Source organism: Vombatus ursinus, unplaced genomic scaffold (genome assembly GCF_900497805.2).
Source record: "Vombatus ursinus unplaced genomic scaffold, bare-nosed wombat genome assembly UNPS02009824.1, whole genome shotgun sequence".
Classification (NCBI taxonomy): domain Eukaryota; kingdom Metazoa; phylum Chordata; class Mammalia; order Diprotodontia; family Vombatidae; genus Vombatus; species Vombatus ursinus.
Genome location: NW_020949602.1, coordinates 4,012,108 through 4,035,616, shown reverse-complemented (window position 1 = coordinate 4,035,616; position 23,509 = coordinate 4,012,108). Strand labels below are relative to the sequence as shown.

Genomic DNA, 23,509 nt, shown 5'->3' with positions numbered 1-23,509 from the left:
CCACATTGGGAAAATTGGAACACTAATACAGTGTTGGTGGAGTTGTGAACTGATGCAACCATTCTGGAAAGCAATTTGGAACTATACCCAAAGTGCTATAAAACTGTGCATACCTTTGATCCAGCAATACTCTTACTAGACCTGTATCCCAAAGAGATCATAAAAAAGGAACAAAGACTTACAGGTTCAAAAATATTTATAGCAGCTCTTCCTGTGGTGGCAGAGAATTGGAATTTCAGGAAATGCCCATCAGTTGGAGAATGACTGAACAAATTGTGGCATATGAATGTAATGGAATACTATTGTGCTATAAGAAATGATAAGGAGGTGGATTTAAAAAAACCTGGAAAGACTTGCATGAGCTGATGTTGAATGAATGAGCAGAACCAGGAAAATATTGTACACAGTAACAACAACATTGTGCAATGATCAGCTTTGATAGACTTAGCTTTTCTCAGCAATAAAATGATTCAGGACAATTCCAAAAGACTCACAGTGGAAAATGCTATCCACAGCCAGAGAAAGAACTATGGAGTCTAAATGCAGATTGAAGCATACTATTTTATATTTTTTTTTTGTTTACTCTTTCTTGTGGTTTTTCCATTTTGTTCTTATTCATCACGACTAATGTGGAAATGCGTTTAATATGATTGTACGTGTATAGAATATATCAGATTGCTTGCTGTCTTGGGGAGGGGACAGAGAAGGGAGGGAGAAAAAAATTGAAACTCAAAACTTTTAAAAAGTGAATGTTGAAAACTATCTTTACGTGTAATTGGAAAAAATACTATTAAGAGAGGGAAAAAAGTCCCCACATTCCCGTATTATAATGGTTTACAAAATCCATGTCCTATAATAATCTCATAGGGCAAGTTTTATTATTCACAATGAGAAAAATGAGGTCCAGAAGGTGGAAGAATTGCCTACGTTTGTGTAACTCTGAAGGATGCCGAGCTAGAAAACTTCCCAGTCCAAGTATGGGGCCCCCTGCACCAAGTTCCCTAATCCCCCTACTGTGCTTTTATTTCTCTTGCAAGATGCCTTGATAATCAAGCCCTTTTTGATTGACTCCCAAATGCATATTAATGCTGTTCTACTTTTAATTCTTAGCTATGGAGAAGGGGAAAAAAAATCACTTAGGTTTATTGGCTGCTTCTTTATCTGCCTTTGCTTAATTAGAAAATAAACAGATGAAATGATACCTTTCATGCCGATGAATAATGCATGCTCACTTTGCCTTTTGTCAGAAAAGACAGCACAGCAGATATCCCTTTCAATGAGGAGGTTGGGAAGATGAGAGGAAAAAAAAAATATTTGAACGATTAGCTCCAAATTGAGTTCCATATGAGCTCCCAAGGAGGTAAGGGGAGTCCTTTTGTGTAATGAATTTGAGTTATATTCACTGATGGGGTGGCCTAGCACCAGCAGAGCCCAAACTCAGAACACATGAGTGCTATTGACCTGCTCCCTCTAAATGTTTTCATCTGCATGAAAAATGGAATGTATTAATTGTCTCACATTAATGAGGGCTGACGAGGGTGTCGGGCTGAATTAAGCTGTATTTTCCTGATCTTAGCCCTCTGTGTTTGATTTGACCCCAACATATGTATCTGTTTTCCCTCCATGTCAATCATCTGTACAGTTGTGTTCTCGGAGGATGAGGCCAATTGTAAACCTTTTGTATTCCGATAGAGGGGATTGGGGATTTAGAGCAGGCTGTAGATATGATCTACTATGATTGATTCCTCCTTTTACAGAAGAGGAAACTGAGGCTCACAGAGGCAATGGGACTTGCCTACTGGTTGAACCAGTAGTAACTGGAAAGTTCTCTGATTCCAAACCCAGATCCCCTTTTCATGATATCTACCACTTTGCCTCCAAATAAATCATTCCTGAAGGACTTTTATCTTTGGGTTCTGTTACCTTCTAAGCTCCGTTATTTGACAGTGCATTCACGTTAGCAGCTAGAATATTGTTAGGAAGAAACATGAGCAGAATCACAGAATCACAGAATTTCAGAATTGGAAGACACTACTCGGACCATTTAGTCCAGCCCGTACCTGAAGAGGAATCTCCATTACTATATTATGGTGGGATATAGACACACATTATGCCACTTTGGGGTCAGCCGTTCCTATGGAGTTCTCATCCATGTCATTGCCACAAGGAGTTCTACCCAGGGGACTGAGAGATTTCCTCATCATTTCCTCATATCAAGGAATACCAGTGGAGAACACCATCTTTCCATTGGTTCCCTCCTTCCTTCGGTTGGTTGTTGTCTTTGGTACTCAAAGAAGACCCAAATGACATCTCTATGCTAGACTCAGGTTACAGTGTGTCCTGTCTGACTGTGGCTGATCAGACCGATGCCTCTGAAGATCACCTCCTACCCTTACCATGTGGTCAGCCCATCTTAAATTTAAAAAAGTCTGACATTATTTTTCATAGTTACTTATTTCTTATGTGTTGCAGCTTACTCCCACCTACCATTGACTTCTGAGTGATCCTTATTTTTAATTCTTCAGACACTATAGGATCCTTGAAAGCTATGCCTCTAAAAACAGCCCAAGAGCACATTAATCTTTCATGGTAGCGACTTTACACTGTTGATGTCTATTGAGCTTTCAGTCTCCTAAGACCCCCAGATCTTTTCCCCTATAAACTGTTGTCTGTCTATGCATGCGCCCCAATCTGATATTTATGAAATTGATGTTTCCTAGCCGAATATAAGATTCTAAATGTATCCTTATTGAATTTCATTCTGTTAGATTTAACCTATACTCTCTCCTGTCTAGATCATGGTGGATCTAGACACAGGACTCCCATATGTTAACTGTCCCTCCCAGCTTTCTGTTATCTGCCTTTCAGTTCAAGGAGCAATGACAAGTACTGGTCTGGTGCTCAAGTATGTTGCTCAATAGTGCCAAGGTCAGTCATTCCCTGACTTGAATGCTTCTCTGAATAGTGTGTCAGCAATCCCATGCCATAAGCAGAAGGCAGGATTTAGAATCAGCTGACCTGAGCTCCAACTCCAGTTGCAAAACTGACTGGTTTTGTGACCTTGTAAGTCACTCAGTCCTCTAAACTCATTTCCTCATTTGGAAGAGATGTGAATAATAATACTTGGTTGGACACTCTGGGGCCATTCTCCCAACTAGGTATGCTCAACCACAACAGACTGGAAAGCTTCCCTAGAGGGAAGCTGACTATTATTAAAGGTTTCTAGGAAATGACTGCCTTCAGAAAATCAGTATCTGAGTTGGAGAGACCCTCAGAGCCCATGCATTTCAGCTTGTTCCTGTATGAGAATCCCCTTTACAACATCTCAATAAGTTTATGCAGTATTTTCCTATATCTCCAGTGCCAGGGAACTAACTACCTGCCAAGGCAATCCATCCCATGTTTAGACACATAAACTTGTGAGGAAGTTAGCTAGATACAATTTTATACAAAGAAATTTCAAGTGGGAAAGTCTACTAATGACTGGTAGGCTCAAAAAAGCCTCATGTAGGCAATGGTACCCAAAGATGTGCTTTGAGAGAAGCCAGGAATTCTAAGAGGCAAGAACGGAGTGCCCTGGGAAAAGGCCCGGAGGCTATATAAGCTGGGGAGATAAAGATGCCCATCTTAATACATCTCTTCTCTCTGAAAACAAGCTGTTGCCTGGGAGGGAAGAAGCCTTGAATACAAGACTAACACCTCCATCCCATAATTAACAACAGCCCTGGGGCCTTGAGAACTCTCTAAAAAGACAAGGTGAACTAATCAGCTCAGTTGCTAGTCACTACCCTCAGCTTTCCAGGCAAAAGAAATGGGAGAGGGGATGTGAATTCTAGCACTAACGAATAGGCCTGTCCTTGTCAGCAGGAGTCAAAAGGTATTGGAAGAACTGGGCAATGATACCAAACAGGTGGAGAGGGGAAGCCATGACTGCTGTGTGGTGCTGATGGAAAGCCTACTCATGTGGAATATCTTGGCAAAATGGTCAAGCCCAATTTACTAGTGGTTCAGTCCAACAGAAGCAATGGTCCAGATGCCTTTTCAGAGCCAAGTTTGGGATGATACAGCCAAATTTTGTGTGTGTGTGTGTGTGTGTGTGTGTGTGTGTGTGTGTGAAGGACATATTTTCCTCTTGGCTAAGAAAACAGATTCTTCTCCCTCATGTACACCAACCTGTTGAAATTCCTCTCCTTCAAGGGCCCACACAGGACTACCTCTTTCATGAAGCTTTCTCTAATCACAGACAAAAGGGACATTTCCCTCATAAATCCATCAATCAACAAGGATTTATTAATTGCCTACTGCTTCAGGCACTCTACTAGGTGCTAGGGAAACAAATATAACTGATCAATTCATTTTTCATAACACTTTTTATCTTATTCAGTTAATAATAATCTATGAAGATAGATATCCAAACACAGTAACAGGGACAAAAAAGGACTACATGTTAAACAGTTCTTTATTACGGAATATTCACTTCATGAATTCACTTTTACAACATAGAAACAAAATTGCCTGGTTTGTTCCTCTCTCTTCTGAACCTCCCCTGCGCCCTGCCCCCCACACATTTCCTACATTTTTCTAGGTTTTGTTGCTTTCATTTTTTATTGGACTTTTGATTTCATTCATGTAGAGAAAACTCCCAGTGAAGAGACACCATCTACAAATTCATATTAGACCCCTTCTCTGCAATGTAGAGTCTTAGAGAATTGCCTGGAGGAGGGTGGGGAACCTGCAGCTTCAAGGCCACATGTGGCGCTCTAGGTCCTCAAGTGTGACCCTTTGACTGAATGAATCCAAACTTCACAGAACAAATCCCTTTCATAAAACAATTTGTTCTGTAAAACTTGAACCCATTCAAAAGGTTGCACTCAAGGCCACATGTTCCCCACCCCTGGGAGACTGGGCAGTTAGATGGCACAGTGTATAGAGCACTGGGAGTCAGGAAGACCTGAGTTCAAATCCGGCCTCAGATACTGGCTGTGTGATCCTAAGCAAGTAAGTCACATCACCATTTGCCTCAGTTTCCTTATCTATAAAATGAGCTGGAGAAGAAAATGGAAAACCATTCCAGCCAGTATTTTGCCAAGCAAACTCCAAAAAGGGGTCACAGAGTTGGACCTGACTGAAAGGACTGAATAACAGTGACTGAGAGATTATCAGGGTGACACAGACAACACATCAGACGTGACGCTTGAGCCTGAGTCTTCCCGACTTGGAGGCTGCCACCTCCACAGGCTGCCACCGCCACAGGCTTCCACACCACCACAGGCTGCCACTGCCACAGGCTTCCACACCACCACAGGCTGCCACTGCCATAGGCTTCCACTACCACAGGCTGCCACCACCATGTGTGGCCACCACCACAGGCTGCCACTGCCACAGGCTGCCACTGCCACAGGCTACCACTACCACAGGCTGCCACCACCATGGGTGGCCACCACCACAGGCTGTCACCACCACAGGCTGCCACCAGTACAGGCTGCCACCATCACAGCTTGCCACTACCACAGGCTGCAACTGTCATTATTACAATTATAAACATAGTTGGAGTAGCCTAGCACCTCATATTCTAATTTATTTAGAGGGATGTAGCCCAGTGCCTGGCATGTTGTCACCTTTTAATAAATGCTTATTGATTGATTAATTACATAAATATTGTCACGATTTTCTTCATTCCTTCCAACTGCTCCTAAGATCCCCATGTTTCTTTTCATTCTAAATATTTTTCTGACCTCTTCATTGGACTTACTTGCTCACTCTCTTGGATCATGATATTTATACCCCTGTCTTATCCCTACAATATGTTTCATTGGGAAGGGCATAAAAATAACTAGGAAGTTGACATCAATAATTATTCATTTTCTTCTTCCGAAGGTGGGAGGAGCCCTAGGCAGCTACATTGCACAGTGGTTAGAGCACTGGGTCTGGAGACAGCATTCTCTGAGTTCAAATCCTGCCTCAGACACTAAGGCAAATAATTTGACCTCTGTGTGCCTCAGTTTCCTCAACTGTAAATTGGGAACAGTGGCTCCCACCTTGCAGAGTTGTTATGTGGATCAAATGAGACAATAATTATAAAGCACAAATTTCCCAATTATTGCATGTGTACTTGCTTTGCACATATTGTGTGGCATGTTGTCTCCACCATTAAATTGTAAGCTCCTTGAGCGTAGGAACTGTCTTTTGCCTCTTTTTGTATCCCTAGTGCTTAGCACAGTGCCTGGTACATAGTAGGCACTTACTGAATGTTTATTGATTGATTGTTAAAAAGGGGTTAAATGACTTGTTAAATATCCCACAGCTACTAAGTGTCTGAATGAGGATTTGAACCCAGGTCTTCCTGATTCCAAGTCCAACACTTCATTTCCTGTGCCTGGTAGCTGGTCCTGTGAAAAGAGCAGTAGTTTTGGTTTCAAGAGCATCTGGGTTTAGATGACTTTGGGTAAGTTATTTCACTGTTATGGGCTTCAGTTTCATACATATATTACACCCCTTCCAGCTCTAAATCCATGTTCTTTTTATCTTATCATCAGCATGATAGAAACTATCCTTCTGTTGTTGTTCAGTTGTTTTGAGTCTCACTTTCCATGACCCCATTTGGGGGTTTTCTTGGCAGAGATGCCGGTGTGACTTGCCATGGCCTTCTTCAGTTCATTTTACAGATGAGGAAACTGAGGCAAGTAGGGTGAAGTGACTTGCCCAGGATCACACAGCTACTAAGTGTTTAAGGCCAGATTTGAACTCAGAAAAATGAGTCTTCCTGACTTCAAGTCCAGTGCTCTATGTACTGTGCCACCTATGTAAACATCTTGAACTTAAGCTGACTAAAATGGAATTCATTAGAGTTTCTCCTAGCTCATCCTTGCTCCAAACTCTTCTTTTTGTGGTATGGGTAACAGTGGCTACAAGTTTCATTGCCCCAGAGTTACCCCAAACTCTTCCTCCAAATCCAAATCCAACACTCCCCAGTCAGCTTCCATCTTGCCAATTCTACCTCCAAAATATATCTCGCATTTGTCCCTTTCCCTCCATTCACATGGCTACCAACTGTGTTTCATCACCTCTTGCCTAGGATATTTCATCAGCCTCCTAATTGGTCTCCCTTCCATCATTCTTTCCCCCTGCAAGCCATCCTCTACACAATGCCAAAGTAATCGCCTTAAAGCTCATGTCTCACCATGTGGTTCCCCTGCTCAGAAATCTTCAATGGCTCCTAATTGCCTCTAGGTTCAAATATAAGATCTTTGACAAGGCATTTAAGGCCCTCTGTGGTCTGACTCCAACCAACTTTTTCAGCCTTTGTTAAACTTTCCTGTTCCTGAGTTCTACATTCTAGCCAAATAAGATGCACTACTGGGTGTCTGCCTTTGCAGGATCTGCCTGCCTCAGTTATTAAAGGTTTATTGTAAGGAAATGGGTCACCAGTCAGTGAATGTTTAAGGTCAGAACAGCTCATGACAATGGTCTTCTTAAGCTCAAGAGGGTTGCCATTTCTATTTGTGGAGGGGCTGTCTATACCAGTGCCATCAGAGCTTTTGAAGAAGTATCATTATATTTGGAAGGGGGTGGTATTAGAAGCAAACCTAATGTCAGCTGGATCTTAGTTTAGGTTTGATGTTGGGACAGCATGAGACACATGCAAGTCAAGGAGCAGTTGATAAAAGGAACTTTGCTTTGCCCTAATGAATCAAGAATGATTTTTAAAAATGATAAAATGCTGTTCAGTTTCTCTGGACTTCTTTATCCCTCCCCCCACACCTTCCATCTCCATAGGGAAATCTGACTAGTCAGCAGGGCAGGGGATGAGGACTTAAGAGTTCTACAAAAATCCACCAACTTCATATGGGTGGGGCTTTGGTTGCCGGGAAAGCATGGACCAATCAAGTCCCAAGGCCAGCTTTGTTATAATTTAATAACAATTTATTCCTGTAAGGAAATGGGGGAACACTGGTCACATCCTGGGGGGAGGGAAAGGAATGCCTTACATTGTCACCACCCTTATATAAGACCTCAGAGCCCTAGAGCTGCATCCTAGGGTCCAAGTGTTCTGCATCATTGTCTTACCAGTTTTACCAATGGGAAAATATATTGAATGCCTGTTTCTTGAATGTGATAAAGAGGGGATTCATCTTTGGTTATGGGTTGGACTAGATGATCCCTGCCATTCCCATTCCTTCCAATACTAGGATTGTGTGTGTGTGTGTGTGTGTGTGTGTGTGCATGCCTGTGGGTTTAAATGTGTGTATGTGCATGTGGGTGGGTATCCACATACATCAATCTGAGTGCGTCACTTCTCTGCTCAAATACTCCATGGCTCCTTGAAACTCCAGTGAGTAAAGTTCTGATTACTTTGCCTAGCATTCAGAGACCTTTACTATCTGGAACCAATCTACCTTTGATGACGCTGGAAGAGAGAAGGAGGCTGATGTGTTTGCACAACTCCACCTCACTTAATCCAAATTCATGCACAAATCGAGACATCACCTCCTGAGGTCGTTAATGCTCTTCGAAAATGAAGGGTGAACAACAGCTTCACCATCTCAGCACGTGTTGCTTGATATACTTTTCTGTCCCAGTCAATTGGACCACTCTGTGTTGACCAAGCTTATTCCCTGTCTGTTTCCACCTCCAGACCCTCATCCAAGCCGTTCTTTAGGCCTAGAATGACCTCTCCTCCCCTCTTCTCCTTGAGATCCTCCATTCACATTCAAGCTCAAAAGGAGCATCATTTCTTCTAGTAAGTACACCCTTCCTACCATCAGTAAGGACCTCTGTTTTCAGACCTCACATAGTACCTCTCTCACAGTGGCATCATCTGTGTGTGTCTCCTCCTTCTGCTAGACTGTGAGCTCCATGAGGGCAGAGACTCTAACTTATTTAAACTTCCTGTTTCCCCCAGATTCTAGTTCAGTGCCCTGAACACAGGAAGTGCTTAATAAATGGTGGTAGAATAAATGAAGGATCGAATGAGTGACTTGTTCATTTAAATTTGTTGAATTGAATAGAATCCCCCTCTTACATCTTAGGCTGCTGCTCTTGCTGATTGAGCAGAAGGGATGCTGGGAGTTCTCTAGGCTTCCCCACAGGACCTAGGATTGGCTCACAAGTTTTGGAGTCATTGTTCAGTAGCGAGCTTAGTGGCTTTTGCCAGTCAGTATTTCTGAAGTGACGTTAGCCCAGTGGCTCTTTACAAAGTAAATTAGAGGCTTGAAAGCTGACAAGCCTAATGGGCAGTCAGGTCAGGACAGCAGAGGATGGGGAGGGTGGGACAGGAGCCAGCTAGCTCCCGGGCAGTATAGCTATGTCTGACCCCCGGACATTGGAAAACTGCCAAGGCACTTTTCTGAGGAATTGCCAAGGAGCCAGATGCTGCTGCTGGAAAAATACCTTCTGTAGTTTGGCACTTGTCCTGCCCCAGCTCTCTGGAAGAGAATAAGCGAAATGGCACCTTGGAGGTGTGAGGGGGGTGAATGGTTCTGAATTGCTGAGTCTGAGAATGGATTGAAATCATTCCAAGAAATCCAAAGCCAAGGACTGGGAAAGTGGAGGAGAATCTATCTAAAACAAGCTTTGCTTGTCCCTTTTCAAATTCATTCCCTATCTGAGGCTTTGTTCTGTCTTCTGGGCATAATTTAATGCTATTTTCAACAAACTCAAATAACCTTTCCTATAAGTTACCATTTCTACTTTGACCTAAGGTTTACAGAATAATTTCCCTACATGAGAGCCCTATAGGCTGTGTATAGATTATTATCCCATTTTATACATAAGAAAAAAATGAAGCTTGGAGGGGTTAAGTGCCACAAAATGACCGAGACAGGACTTGAACTCAGGTCTTCAGACTGTAAGACCCTACATAACTTAAGAACCTATGAACAGCACCTTGCACATAGTAGGCTCTTAATACATACTTGTTTATTGAACAGTTGCTTCTTCTACCATACCCCACTGCTCTGTTTCTAATTTTAGTCAATCAAATAACAAGCATTTTTTAAGTGCCTACTATGTACCAGACACCGTTGTAAGCACTTGAGATATAGACAAAACTGAAACAATACTTGCCTTTCAGTAGCTGACATTCTCTTCAGCAAGTCTCTTTGTTAAATGTTGAGGTAAGTATGATGGCTGATAAACCGTGGTCCCCTACCCTCAAAGTGCATACAGGCTAGGAGGGGAAAATCAGATATTCGATGGAGAAGCATCCTGGTGAATGGAGTTAGAGACAAGGGATTCAGTGCCTTTGCACTGGATGTCCCCAGTACCTGGAATGGACTCCCTTCTCACCCCCTCCTCTAAGAACCTCCTGTTTCCTTCAAAGCTTAGCTCTAGTGCTCTCTTCTACTAAAGCCTTTCTTAACCTCTCCCCACCCCCACCCAGCTACCAGGACATAATCATACCTTCAATTCCATAATAATATCTTTTGCAGACCTTTTATATCTGTTTTCCTATAACTTCATATGGGCATGTTGTCTTACTCGGTTAGGTTGTAAGCTTCTCAAGGGCAAGGATTGTGTTTCATTTATTGACTCTGTCCTCCTCGTGTCTTACAGTGTCTGGAACACAGTAAGCACTTAATAAACGCTTGCTTGCTTGGACTTTCTAATACTTTGTATCCATGCAAACTGTGAAGTACCTAAGTATCACTTTCAGGGTTATGTGTGCTGGAATTAGAGGGGAGTTCAGATCTGGTCTGACTTCCTCTTTACCACTGAGAAACCTAAGGCCTAGCAAGGGCCTTGCCGAGAATCATTTGTTCTCCTAGAACCTCAGTTTCCTTATCAGTAAAAAGATAGAGTGAGATCAGATCTTGCTAAAAGATGGCGGTCAAAATGCCCTCCTATTCACTCCTTCCCAGTGTTGTTTTTGATAGTGGAGGTGCTCTGTAAATATGAACCACTGTACAGACCCCAGCTGTTTTTATTACAAAGCAATGAAATACAGTGTAGACAGCAAAAGCTCTGGGAGTCACAGACGTTGCTATGAGCGGTCTCAGGAGGGAGGGAGCACAATAAATCAAATCCTGTCTCAGTATCACAAAATGGGCAAAATACAGCCCGTGCCTCGAAATTTACATGGAAATAATCGTGTTTCTTTCACAATGGCCGGAGCTGCTGTTTCACATCTCGATATACATCTATGGAAAGTCCCATTTAGTAACCCCATCATTCAGCCCTTAACTGCCGGCTCATAGCCTGGGAAGTCAATAAAAGTGGCCCATTCCCATTATCCTGAATAACAAATAAGGGCCGTTTTGACATAGAAGAGAAAAATCTGGTGAGAAAATGTTTGCTTTGAAGTAATTGTTATTATTAGCAATATGCATTTATCGAACAGCCGGCTGTCAGAGCCTGGGAAAGTTTTGAAAAACAGGGAAAAACGGGGAAAAACGGGGAGAAACAGCTAGTAATAGAACATGTGAAAAGATGAAAAAAAAATCATGTTTCTAGATCTGGAGTGAGGAGACATGGGTTTAAATCCCAGTTCTGAAGCTAATGAGCTCTGTGACATTGGGAAAGTGATCTCTTCTGGGTTACCTCACCTTTAAAGAGCCTGAGAGTGAACTAATGCCTTCCCAGCTGATATGTCTCACAGAAAAATGGTAAGGATGGAACAACTGTTGTTGTTCCAAAAAAAAAGTGTAAATACAAAAATATGTAATGTCTTCAAAGCCCTTGGGAACCTGACTGCTCTCTTTCCAAATTCCTGACATCTCTCTCACCCCCATCTACTCTTCAGTCCAGTGGCACTGGCCTTCTTGCAGTTCCTGGAATAGGACCCTGCTCCATCTGACTCCAGGTATTTTCACTGCCTGACTCTGTAAACTTAAATTCTCTCCCCTCCTGGCTTCTCTGGCTTCCTTCACCCAACTCAAATCCCTCCTTCTACTAGAGGACTTTCCTTGACCCCCTTTTAATGCTCATGCCTTCCCTATGTTGATTATTTCTAATTTAATTTGTATATTTCTTATTTGTATGTAGTTATTCGCATGTTATCTCACCCATTAGACTGTGAACTCCTTGAAAGTAAGGACTATTTTTTCCCTTTCTTTATAACCTTATTATGAAAATAGTAGGTACTTAATAAATGCCCATTGACAAAATTGTTGACTAAATGACAAATGCATATAAGTTCATTAGAGTTATAAAGAATCATAGATCTGTATGTGGAAGGGACCTTTGGTGCTATCCAATCCAACACTTTTATTTGATAAAGTCTAGTGGGATGAAATTACTGGCCCAAAATCACATAGAAAATTAGTCTCATCCCCAGTCCAGGGTTTTTCTATTATATCATGTCATGTCACATGTCATGGTCATCATCATTGTCACTGTCTTCCTAATATTTAGAGCAACCCAAAAAAAGGAATGGTAGCAAGATCCCCATCATTGGAGGTCTTCAAGGAAAGTAGAGATGAAACCTAAACTAGTATTGTCCGACAAGATCTCAAACCACTTGTTGGAGGTGTGAGGTAGTCTTGTTTAGTTATGAGTTGGACTGGTTAACCGATGAGGTCTTTTCCAACTGGGAAGTTCTAAGATTCTGTGACTCCACTATCATCATCCTTATTGCCATTCCTTTACTCAAGGTGAGGAGGTGACCCTAGTTCTTCATGGCTCTATGCTTCAAGGAAAGCATGAGCTCTGGTGAACCCTTTCAAACTGGAAATAAATTGTGTGGTCCTAGCGATAAATCCTACATGTATGATTCGATGACTGGCCTAACTAATTGGAGATTGACCACCAGAGGACAGATTTTTTTTTTCAGCTATAACAACTCTTGAAAACAAACTATTAAAGGATGACGGGGCTGGGATAGGGCTCAGTGGAGGAAATGCCCATGTTTCTAAAATCATGGATACTTTCATTTTCATACCTAGTATCCTTCCTCCACTAGTAAACCATGTCACTTAACCTGAGACTCAGTTTCTTCATCAGTAACATGTCATAAGGAGCCTTTAGCTCCTTGTGAGTGGAAACAACTTTGGTTTTTGTCTTTGTGCCCCCAACACCTGGCACAGTGCTTGCCAACTCAGAGGTGCTTAAGAAACGTTGATTAAGTCATCAAGTCAAATTCTGCTCTGACACCTTATTAGTGTATGGATGTGACCCAGAGTTCTTGGAGGCTTTGCTCATGGAACACAAATCCAGGCAGACCTTATGAAAGTAGAAGTATATGGGAGATAGGTCTGGGATCCATGGATTAGTCTCGATGAATGTTATCTGTCACTTAACAATATTTATGAAGCACTTACTATGTTACAGGCTCTGTGCTAGACACAAAGAATACAAGAACAAAGATAGAACAGCCCCTGTCCTCTGGGAGCTTACATTTTATGCCAACAGACCATCACCCCCTCTCATAAGCTCATCCTAGCCTTAAGAATGGGGACTGCTTCATGCTTGTGTCTGGGTCCCTAGCACTTCTCACAGTGCCAGGCACACAGCAGGTACTTAATAAATGCTCATTGACTGATTTGTAGGATCGCCCATAGGAACTCAAGAAGATGTCTTCTATCACAATATCAACCACCTCCATGACAAGTAATATGAGTAATGCTGTTTCTCCAGCAAGACACTCCATCTGACTCCAGGTGTTTTTACAGCCTGCCCCTATGAACTGGGACTTCTCCCTCCTCATTTCTGCCTCCTGGCTTCCCTGAATTCCTTCAAACCCCGATTCAAATCCCACCTTCTACAACAATCAGTCAACCAGCAAGCATTGATTAAATACTTCATTTGCCAGGTGTTGGGTATACAAAAACTACAGATGAAACAATGCAGGTCCTTAGGGAGCTTAGTTTATGCTACTATCACTACTTAACATTTACAAATTACATAGCATTTTAGAATTTGCATTATCTCATGTGAGCCTTAAAACAACCATAGATGTAGTTGCTATTATTTTCCCACCTTACAGATGAGGAAACTGAGTCACAGGTTAAGTAACTTGTCCAGGGTCACACAGCTAGAAAGCATCAATGGTGAGGTTTTAGGTGCCCAAATCTAGCACTCTTTCCACTGGGTCACTTTACTAAGCCGTGATAGTGGAATCTTTCTCTCTGGAGAGGGTTTCTACCCCCAGCAATTCTTGTTTGGATGTTCAGGATTAAGACTCTACCACTGAAATCCCATAAGCCCTATACTTTCTTGTCTTCAAAGGCCCCAAGCCTGACAACAAGTAAAACAACTCTGAGCTTAATCATTGCATTCTTGCAAACAACCAGTTACCCCAAACTCGAGTAGGCTAGCTTTCATGTAAATGTTCCATCTGCTCCATGATAATAAGTCCTGGAATACCCAAAGCCAGCTTTAGGCTGAGGTGCCCCTTGCAAACATGGAACAGACACATAATGCTGGTGCCCGCCTCCCAAGCAGTGAGTGCAACGGAGCTCAAGCGGTCTGTTGCTGGCCTCGTTAAATAGCACGGGGCAGTTCAGCAGAAGCCTTTTGCTTCCATCGAATGTAGATTGGGAAGCAGTGTCTTGGAAGTTCCAGCCTAATAAGCAAGTGAAGGCACAAGTGAAAGGGGGCCAGGACTCTGGCTGTGAGCACAGCACTGGTTGGCTGGCCACCGTCTCGGTCACCAAATGAGAAACTTGGGGAAATTTGGCTGGAGACTCAGAGTGGTGATTCAGTGATGTTTTATATTCAAGGCGTGAGGTGCTATGACCTACAATCTGTGTAAATTGGGTCTTGAAGAATCCTTTTGTCAAAATTTGTATCTAAACAATGAAGCTGATAATAGGAAGAATGGTTGGTATTTATATAGTACCTACTCTGTGCCGGGTACTGTGCTCAGCCCGTTGCAGATATTTAAGTTTGATAATATCAATTAGCAAGTATTTATTAAGTGCCTGCCAGGTGCCGGACTCTGCTAGGTGCTGGTAAAGACAAAAGACCCAAAGACAAAAATGGAATATTTCCTGCTCATGCCAATGAAATCATAACTCTGGATTTCCTTTGCCACCCCCTCGAATGTTTTCAAAGAACTTTGTTGATGTTGTCTGATTGGGGCTAAATAACCCTGGGGTGGGTAAAACAAGTATTATTGTTTATAGATATCATCTGTTTCTAGATAAGGAAACTGAGGCTCATGGGCAGTTAAGGGATTTGCTTATGGTAACATAGCTGGTGTTAGAAGCCCTATTAGAGGCTTAGTCTTCCTGATGGAAAGTCAGTGTTATGGGTTTGTAAGCAACAAACAGACAACCAAAATAAGAAGCTTCCTCCGATGAGCATTGGCCCTGGGTAGAATGGGCTGCAGGACCAGGTAGTTCTCCATCCCTAGGGTTTTCCAGCAGAGGCTGGTCAGGCCCTTGGGGTGCTGAACACGTGATTCTCGTTCAGGTCCATATCACACTGTGGTCTCTGAGGTCCTTTTCCGCTCTGGGGATCACGTGATTCTTAAATAAACACGGAGACTCCTCATTTTCACTGTGAGCCTCAGTTCAAGATCAAAGGGCATCCAAAGGCCTCAAGCAGGCAGTAAACTTTGCCTGGAGAAGGGTGCCTCTCGGCAGAGTCGTGCTGCTCTAGCCAGGGGCTGACCATACCCAAAGCCTGAAAGTCCCCTCATTAGCTAAACTGCATCTGATAGCCGGCCTGGGCTGGCCTGCCATTAGAGTGTCCTCTTGTCATTCACAAACCTGATGAGGGTCATGCTTTTCCAGTGGTTTGTGTATTGCATCACACACAGTTGGTGCTTCAGACATCTTGGCTGAGAGATATTGAGTCAATTCCAGTTTTTACTGGTCATTTTGTTCCCCAAAGATAAGCATTCTGTTTTCCTCCTTGTGTGCTTGCCAGCGCCAACTTAATACAAGCTGTTGTAAACCTCAGACACTTAATCAAAGGTGATTCAGTGGAGAAGGGATGACTCGGTGAGCTGCAGTTCCAGCTCCAGCCTGGGGGGGGGGGCTTAGGAGCCCTTCAGTCCCTTTAATATACTAATAATAATGGCTCATAGCACACATTATTACAGTATATTTATTTAAGGTTTGCCAAATGTTTACAAACACTTTTGTAGAGACCATAGACTTAGATCTGAAAGGGGCTTTTGAGGTCATTTAGCCCCAACCTCTCATTTTACAGAGGAGGAAACTGAGGCCCAGAGAAGTTACATGACTTGTCCAAGATCACCCAGATAGTAAATGATGGAGACAGGATTTGAGCCAATGAGTTCTGACTCCAAATCTAGCTCCCATTCCATTGAACCCCAGTGGGCCTTCACCACCATCATCAATAATTTTTTAAGGACCTACTATGTGCCACACACAACATTTTTAAAAGAGAGGGGGGAAAAGGTAATTCGACAAAACTAGCCAAGAAATCAACTAATCTGACAGTATCTATGGTATTCCATACCCTCATTCCCTGTCTCTACACAAAAAGGAGGAAGGTATATTCCTTCAACTCTTCCCCAGAGTTGGGCAGGAGGGGATAGACTAGAGTGCCTTCAGAGAATTATGAAGCTGATTCCAAGCTTCCTCAGAAATCAAAGGTCCATCTTGTCAATAAAAAAAAAAAACACCCTACTAGTGTTGTAGGTGGCAGCAAGGTATGTTATACGTATATCATCATCACCACCACCACCACCACCTTGGAAGATTGAAGAAATGTTTACCACAGAAATGTCAATGGAGAGGCACATGTTCAGTGTGAGCAGCCCACAACCAGAACAGGGACTCAAATAAAGAAAGTCATCAAGGAAGAGAAGATAGGCTGGTCCCATGTGGCAAAAATGAGGAATGCTAGGTGAACAGCTCATGGGCTTCACTGGTACCGTCATAGTAACAGAGGAAGGGATTTTTCCCAGCATGTCACTGTGGTAAATTTATGGGAGGGCATGAAAGAATTGTGCAAGTGTAGATGGGTTGGGCTCTGCATCTTTGGGTGGTATGTCTGAATCAGTTGTGATCACAGATTCATTGGAGTATTTTGTGTAGACTTCCAAGGCTTTTTGGTCATTATTATTACTCAGAATCAATTTTGGTTGTTGTGGTTGTTATTTTGCTTTATCATCAGGAATTCATTTATTTATCTATTTATTTATTCTTTTGATGTGGCCAGTACAATTCTTGGTGCTGAGAATATGAAGATCAAGATGAAATAGTCCCTACCCTCAGAAAGCTTACATTCTATCAGAGGAAGCAATATGCATACCATGTGCAAAATATATACAGTATAAATTCAAAGTAATTTTAGTAGAGAGGTACTTGCAGCTGGGAGAATTGGGAAAGATTTTGTGAAGAAGATGGTGCTTTGAGCTTCCAGTCTCCTCACCTATAAATTGAGTGGATTGGATGAGATGTTCTTTATTGACTCTTCTTGCTGTAAGTCAACAATAGATACAATTATCTTTGTTTTGACATATGAGGAGAATGAGGTCCTCACAATGAAAGTGACCTGTTCCAGGTTACACAGTCAGTTCAAGTGGGAAAGTCAACAACTCCCAACCTAACTCAAAATACAGCCTTCTTTCCACTGGACCAGGATGTGCACTGCCTTCCCTGCAGAACAAGTTGGTTCCTTCAAAGATCTCAGGGATTTCACTCCTACAGCTAATAGTGTTGAGCAATAATAACAACAACAACAGCTAGCATGCATATGGCACCTACTATGTGCCAGTCACTGTTATCTCATTTGGTCCTCACAATAACCCTGGGAGGTAGGTACTATTATTATCCATTTTTTACAGGCGAAGAAACTGAGGCAAACAGATTAAGTGACTTGCCTAGAGTCACAGAGCTAGTAAGTGTCTGAGTATGGATTTGAACTCGGGGCTTCCTGATTCCAAGCCCAGATCTTTCTATCCACTGTAGCACCTAGCTGCAGCTACAATGCCCCAGGACAAAGAGTTGGTGCTTAATGAAGGCTTGCCGCCTTGAGTTGTGTGTCTCTCTCTGCTACATTGCTGACCCTGAGAGGATATAAATTGTAAGGTTTATAATGGTAGTAGGGTGTACTATTATATATTCTATTGGAAAGTGAGGAAAGATGGGGAGAGAAAAGAGAGGAGAGGGAGGAGAATGCGGGAGATAGAAGGAGAAAATGAGAGAAGATAGGAAAATGAAAGAATGTGAGAGACTGAGAGGGAAAGAATGAAAAGGAGAGGGGGGAAGGGGAAAGAAGGGGAGGGGAGGGGGAGAGAGAACACACCAGCTACAGAAGAGATTAAGGACAGGCCTCTTGTAGGAGGTAGCACCTGAGTAGTTCTCTTAAACCATCTGGTGATTCTGAGAGGCTGATGGTAAGGAGGGCGTACATTCCAGACATAATTACGATCCCTGCTGTGTACTTTGTCCTTCCTTCTTTGTAAGGCCTCTCCCATTCGTGAGAGGTGTGCAGGCTTTGCTGGCTGTCAAAGACTTTGTCGACTTCCCTAGGTGGGTAACATAACTTTGTTTCTTGTCGTTGTCTACTAAAATAATGCTTGAAATTAATTTCCATGGGTTGTTGGGTTTTGGTTGATTTTGGAGGCTGAATTTTGAGGTGAATTTTACAGTAGAATGTCAGAGCTGGAACATGGGATGTAAGTCCTTGGAGGCACCTTAGAGCAGAGCTAGAAGGAGCCTACAAACGTTGAACATTAGCTCTGAAAAGGATCTTAGAACATAGACTATTGGACCTGAGAGATATCTTGGAACATATAATGTTAGAAGTAAATATAGATTGGAAAGGACCTTAGAACACAGGATATTATACAGTAGAACTTAGGATGTCAGAGTTTGTAAGTGACTCTTAGATCTTAAGAGTGATCTTAATGTTAGAATGTTAGAATACCATAAAAAATAGTAGACATTAATTCATTTCAACAATCATAGGTGCCTCATATGTGTCAGGGATACAAATACTTGTCATAAGCCACATGAAGGCTTAGGGGATACCCTTTGCTATCTAAAAACTCTGAGTTTAACACCCTGGGAATTATTCAATCATTTTTTTCAATTGTGTCCAACTCTATCCACTGCACCATTTTCATCCTTTCCAGAAGCAGACATCAAGTCTACCGAGGTCATACAGCCTTTTTTTTTTTTTGATGAGGCAATTGGGGTTAAGTGTCTTGAACAGAGTCACACAGTTAGTGAGTGTTATGTGTCTGAGGCTGGATTTGAACTCAGGTCCTCCTGACTCCAATGCCAGTGCTCTATCTACTGCACTGCCTAGCTGCCCAATACAGTCTTTTAATCGACTATAGAATGTCAGATCTGGAAGGGACTCTAGAATATCAAATATTAGTGTTGAAAAGGTACTTAGAACATAGAATGTCAGAGCTGAAAGGGACCTTAGAGGAAAGGATGTAAGAACCAGGAGAGACTTTAGGGCAGAGAATGTTAGAATACAGAATGTAAGAACTCAGGAGGGAGTGGCTCAGAACCTAGAATGTTATTAATTTGAATTTTAAAACTACATGGGACTTCTCTGTTAGAGATTATCTCTCCCAAACATCTTACTTTACAGAGAGGGAAATTGACGCCCCGAGAAAGAGCCATGACTACCCTCTGTTCCATTTCCTAGAGGTCTGCCTTTATACCTCTGGGGAAGCGCTTGCCCAAAATGTCCTTCTACAATCCCAAATTTTGTGGAATTGGATCTGAACTGTGTCCTTCTTTGCCAGTGTGGTAAAAGACTTCAAACATGCCATGTTCTTTAGCATGCATATTGCATGCTCCTTCTATGAAAGCTTGGTTTCTATTGGAGGCAGGAGAGGAAGGGGGTAGCATTTCAATAAGCAAGAAAATTGGGCCTTAGAGGAATTGTAGCCCAGTTGGAAAGCATGTGAAAGTGCTTTTCTCAAGCTTTGACACAGGCGTGACTCACCCAAAGGAATAATACTGAGGGCTTCTGGTATGGGAATCAATTTTTTTTTGTCACTATTAGAAGTATCGTGTTTCTTTTCAGCTGGCTTTTTTGTTGTTATTTCTGATGTGAAGAGTAAATAATGAAGGAGAAGACGTCAGAGGAACTGGAGGTCATGCCTCATCACATTGACCATTTAAAATTAAATGGAATTTGGGGTTTGAAACTGGCATTTGATTTTCATTGTGAAAGGCTGCTTTGGATTGTGGGTGGTACACCTTCCAGAGTGACTTGGATTCTCAGTTATTTTAACCTAGCTTCCTTATGGAGACTGTTTTAGAATGTCAGATCTAGGTGCGACCATATAACGTAGGGCATCTGAGCTACAAGGGAGTTTAGAATTCAGAAAGTTAGGAGATGGGACACAGAATGTTAAAAATTGGAAGAGGATTTCAAACATGACCTCTGACAGGATCTGTGACCCTGGCTTAAGCCCTCAACCCCTCACACCCGGACTAAGCTTCTGGTTCGTCCCCCCGCCTAAAGTCTCTCCCCACTCCCATCCATCCTTCTCTTAAAGGCTGTTAAACTGAACTTCCTTAAGGGAGGTCTGACTACATCACGCTTTTCCTCCAGTGACTTCCTACCATCTCCAGGATCACACATAAAACTTTAGCCTGCCCTTCCTTACCTGAGCCCTCCATCTTCTTTTCCAGTTTTCTTCCATCTTAAACCCCTTCTTTCTGTCCCAGCCCCACACATCCTCTATGATTCCAGAGACACCGGCTTCCTCGTTGTTCCTTGAACCTCACACTCCATCTCCTGATTCTGACCATTTTAACTGGCTGTCCTCTATGTTTGGAACTCTCTCCCTCCTCATCCTCACCTCCTGGCTTCCCTGGTTTCCTTCAAGTCCCAGACAAAATCCCACCTTAGGCAGGAACCCTGTACCAACCCTCCTCAACCTTGGAGCCTTCCCTCTGAAGCCATCTCAGATTTATCCTCTATGTAGCTCTTGTATACACAGTTGTATGTGCAGTTGTTGAAAGCTCCTTGAATGGAAGGAACTGGTGATTGTTGTTGTTTTGCTTTTCTTTGTATCCCCAGCACTTAGCACAGTGCCTGGCACATAGTAGACCCTTAACAAATGCTTGTTGACTGACTGACCCATAAACCATTCTACCATCGTGAAGGTGGTGATCCTGTCCCTCTCCATTCTGTATACCCTTCTTACGCTGGGTCTCTCACTTTCAGGGGTTCTTTTTCCCTTTTAAAGTTGTAATGGAGGTTGAGCATGGTGATGTTTATTGCTATCAATGGGCGGTGTCATGATTCAAACACAGGACTCAGAGTTGGCCGAGTTCACATCCTGTCTCTTGACACTTGCTAGCTGTGGGATCTTGAGCCAGTTTCTTGACCTCTGGACTACAATTTCCTCAACTATGACATGGGACAAACACTGTCTTGTGGGGAGGCTGGAAGAAAATGCTTTCTTGGCAGTCATGCAATCTCTCCTTGAAGAACTTCAGTGCCATCCTGCATGGAGGTAACTCCTTTGGAAACTTCTGCTTGTCAGGAGGTTTTTGTTTTGGTTTGTTTTTTTCTCCTAATCAAGCCTAAATATGCCCCTCTGCAACTTGCATCCATTGTTTCTGTTTCTACCCTGGATCCTTCTTCCATTCCCCAACCCTTCAGGTCCTTGAAGATGGTGTACATTGCCTCATTGTTTTTTTTTTCCTCTAGGCTAGATATCCCCACTCCATTCATCTGTTCCTTGTATTGCCTGATCTTGAGGCCTCTCACCAACCTCATCTTGCTATTTGATAATCTTCCATTTACTGGTATCTCTTTCCTTTCACATCTCATCCTGATTGCTATGGATACTTAGCTTTTCCTTTGGCAACAGACCTTACTTAGCTCCTAAGATCTACATTAATCTGTCTGACCTTCATGAACTGAATGAATGAGCAAAGAGCATCAATGGGAAACAACCTGTCCATTAGAGCTTCATGAGGCATATTCCCATACCTGCCATCTTTCTGCCCACCCCCTAGAAATCTACTGCATGGATGGACTAATGCTGTGCCCCCTGTAGCAGGCCTGGTGACCAATGTAAAGCTATCTTTTTGTAACATTTGTATTTCTTTCATCTTGGCGTTTCAGGCATCCTGTCCAGGATTTCGGATTTAGAGCTGGAAGGGAATGCATAGTCCTAATCTTACAGTCCTAGATGCTATATGGATTGCAGATGGGTCATCTAGGCCAAATCCTTCATTTTGGGGAAAGTTAAATTTCCCAGAGGTCATAGAAGTTGTAAGTGACCAAGTCTAGATTTGAACTTCAGTTCTCTGCTATCAGAACTGGTACTTTTTTTTTGAGGTCCAGAGAAGGCAACAGACCTTTATTAAGAAATTACTCTGCTCTGGATATCCCAGATGACTCTGGAAGAGAAAGTGAGGCTGGTGACTTTGCACCGCTTGGATCTAATTCACTTGCAAGTCATGGCATCACCTTCTTGATGCCATGGTCCTCTTTGAGAACAAAGGACAAACAACAATAACTCTGTACTAGTTACTTTGGTGGAGAAAATCCATTGGGTCAAGAGTGGAGCCCAGAGAGGAATGAACAAAGGGCTAACCTGGGCACTTTCCTCAAAATGGAACAGAAATATAGCTCCAGTCTTCTCCCCTTTTTAATTTTCGAACTTCCTTCATCTTAGGTCATTTGTTCTATGATGCCTCTAGAGCTGATGACCCCTCTCCATAGTTTCCCCTCTTTGCCAGAAATCAGTCCTGCCAATTTCGGATATAAAGTCCTCTTTTATTTATTTCATTTACTCATTCATTCATCAGAAGTTTAATTCAGTTGGTAGAATGACTTGGACCCGTGGCCCAGTTCAGTCACAGTATGAAGCAGGTATAATACAGTTTTACAAGTGAATTTCTCAGAATTTCAGTTAGAAGAAATCAGGTACCTCAGTTACCCCAGGAATCATCTAGTCTAGCCTATATGTATACAACAACTCCCTCTCCATCACACCTGACAAGTGATTATCTAGCCTTGGAGGACCTCTAATATTGGGGAGCCCACTACCTTCCCAAGGGTCCATACTATGTTGAAATAACTCTAATTGGCAGGAGTTTTTTCCTTCAATCCACTGACAAATTTTTGTTAAGCGCTTCCTAGATACGAGGAGCTTGGCATCAAACTTAAGTCTGCACCTTTGGCAAGTTTACTTATGTTCCTAATTTTGTCCCCTGGGACCAAACAGAACATCTGCAGGACAGCCCTTCACCCAGCTGGGGAGAACTACCACATCCTTCTTTCGTTTTCTCCTCTTCAGGAAAAATATCACCCGTTCCTTTACTGGGCTACCTTATTCATGAACCTGGTTGGCTTCCTCAGCACACTCTCCAGATTATTCAATATCCTTCCTAATATGTGATGTCTAGAAGTGAACACAATTCTTCAGATGAGGTCTGACCAGAGCAGAGGACAGAGTGACTATCCCCTCCCTCGTCTTCTGACTTTCCCTCTCTTAATGTAGCCTGATTGCTCCACATTTGTGGTCACCGTAACTCACCATTGACTCATTGAGCTTGGAATCACCGACAATCAAAGTGAAGAGAATGAGAATCTCAGTGCTGGGCCCTGTTAAGGGGCTCTCTGGGCTCTTGTCCTCTCCCAGGTCGAGCATTCTGACAAG

At 42.6% G+C, this 23,509-nt stretch overlaps 1 protein-coding gene across 8 annotated transcripts in view; it reads left to right on the top strand.

The window, feature by feature from the left end:
* Window positions 1-23,509, top strand: part of DAB1 (DAB1, reelin adaptor protein) — a 705,788-nt gene that overhangs the window by 370,051 nt on the left and 312,228 nt on the right. Inside the window, exon 1 of one of the 8 annotated variants that reach the window (XM_027852804.1) lies at window positions 8,692-8,740. The exons of the other annotated variants lie outside the window; for them this stretch is intronic. The gene's annotated coding sequence lies outside the window, so the exon portion shown is untranslated. Of the gene's footprint in view, window positions 1-8,691; window positions 8,741-23,509 lie in introns of those variants that run through there. 8 annotated transcript variants of the gene reach the window in all.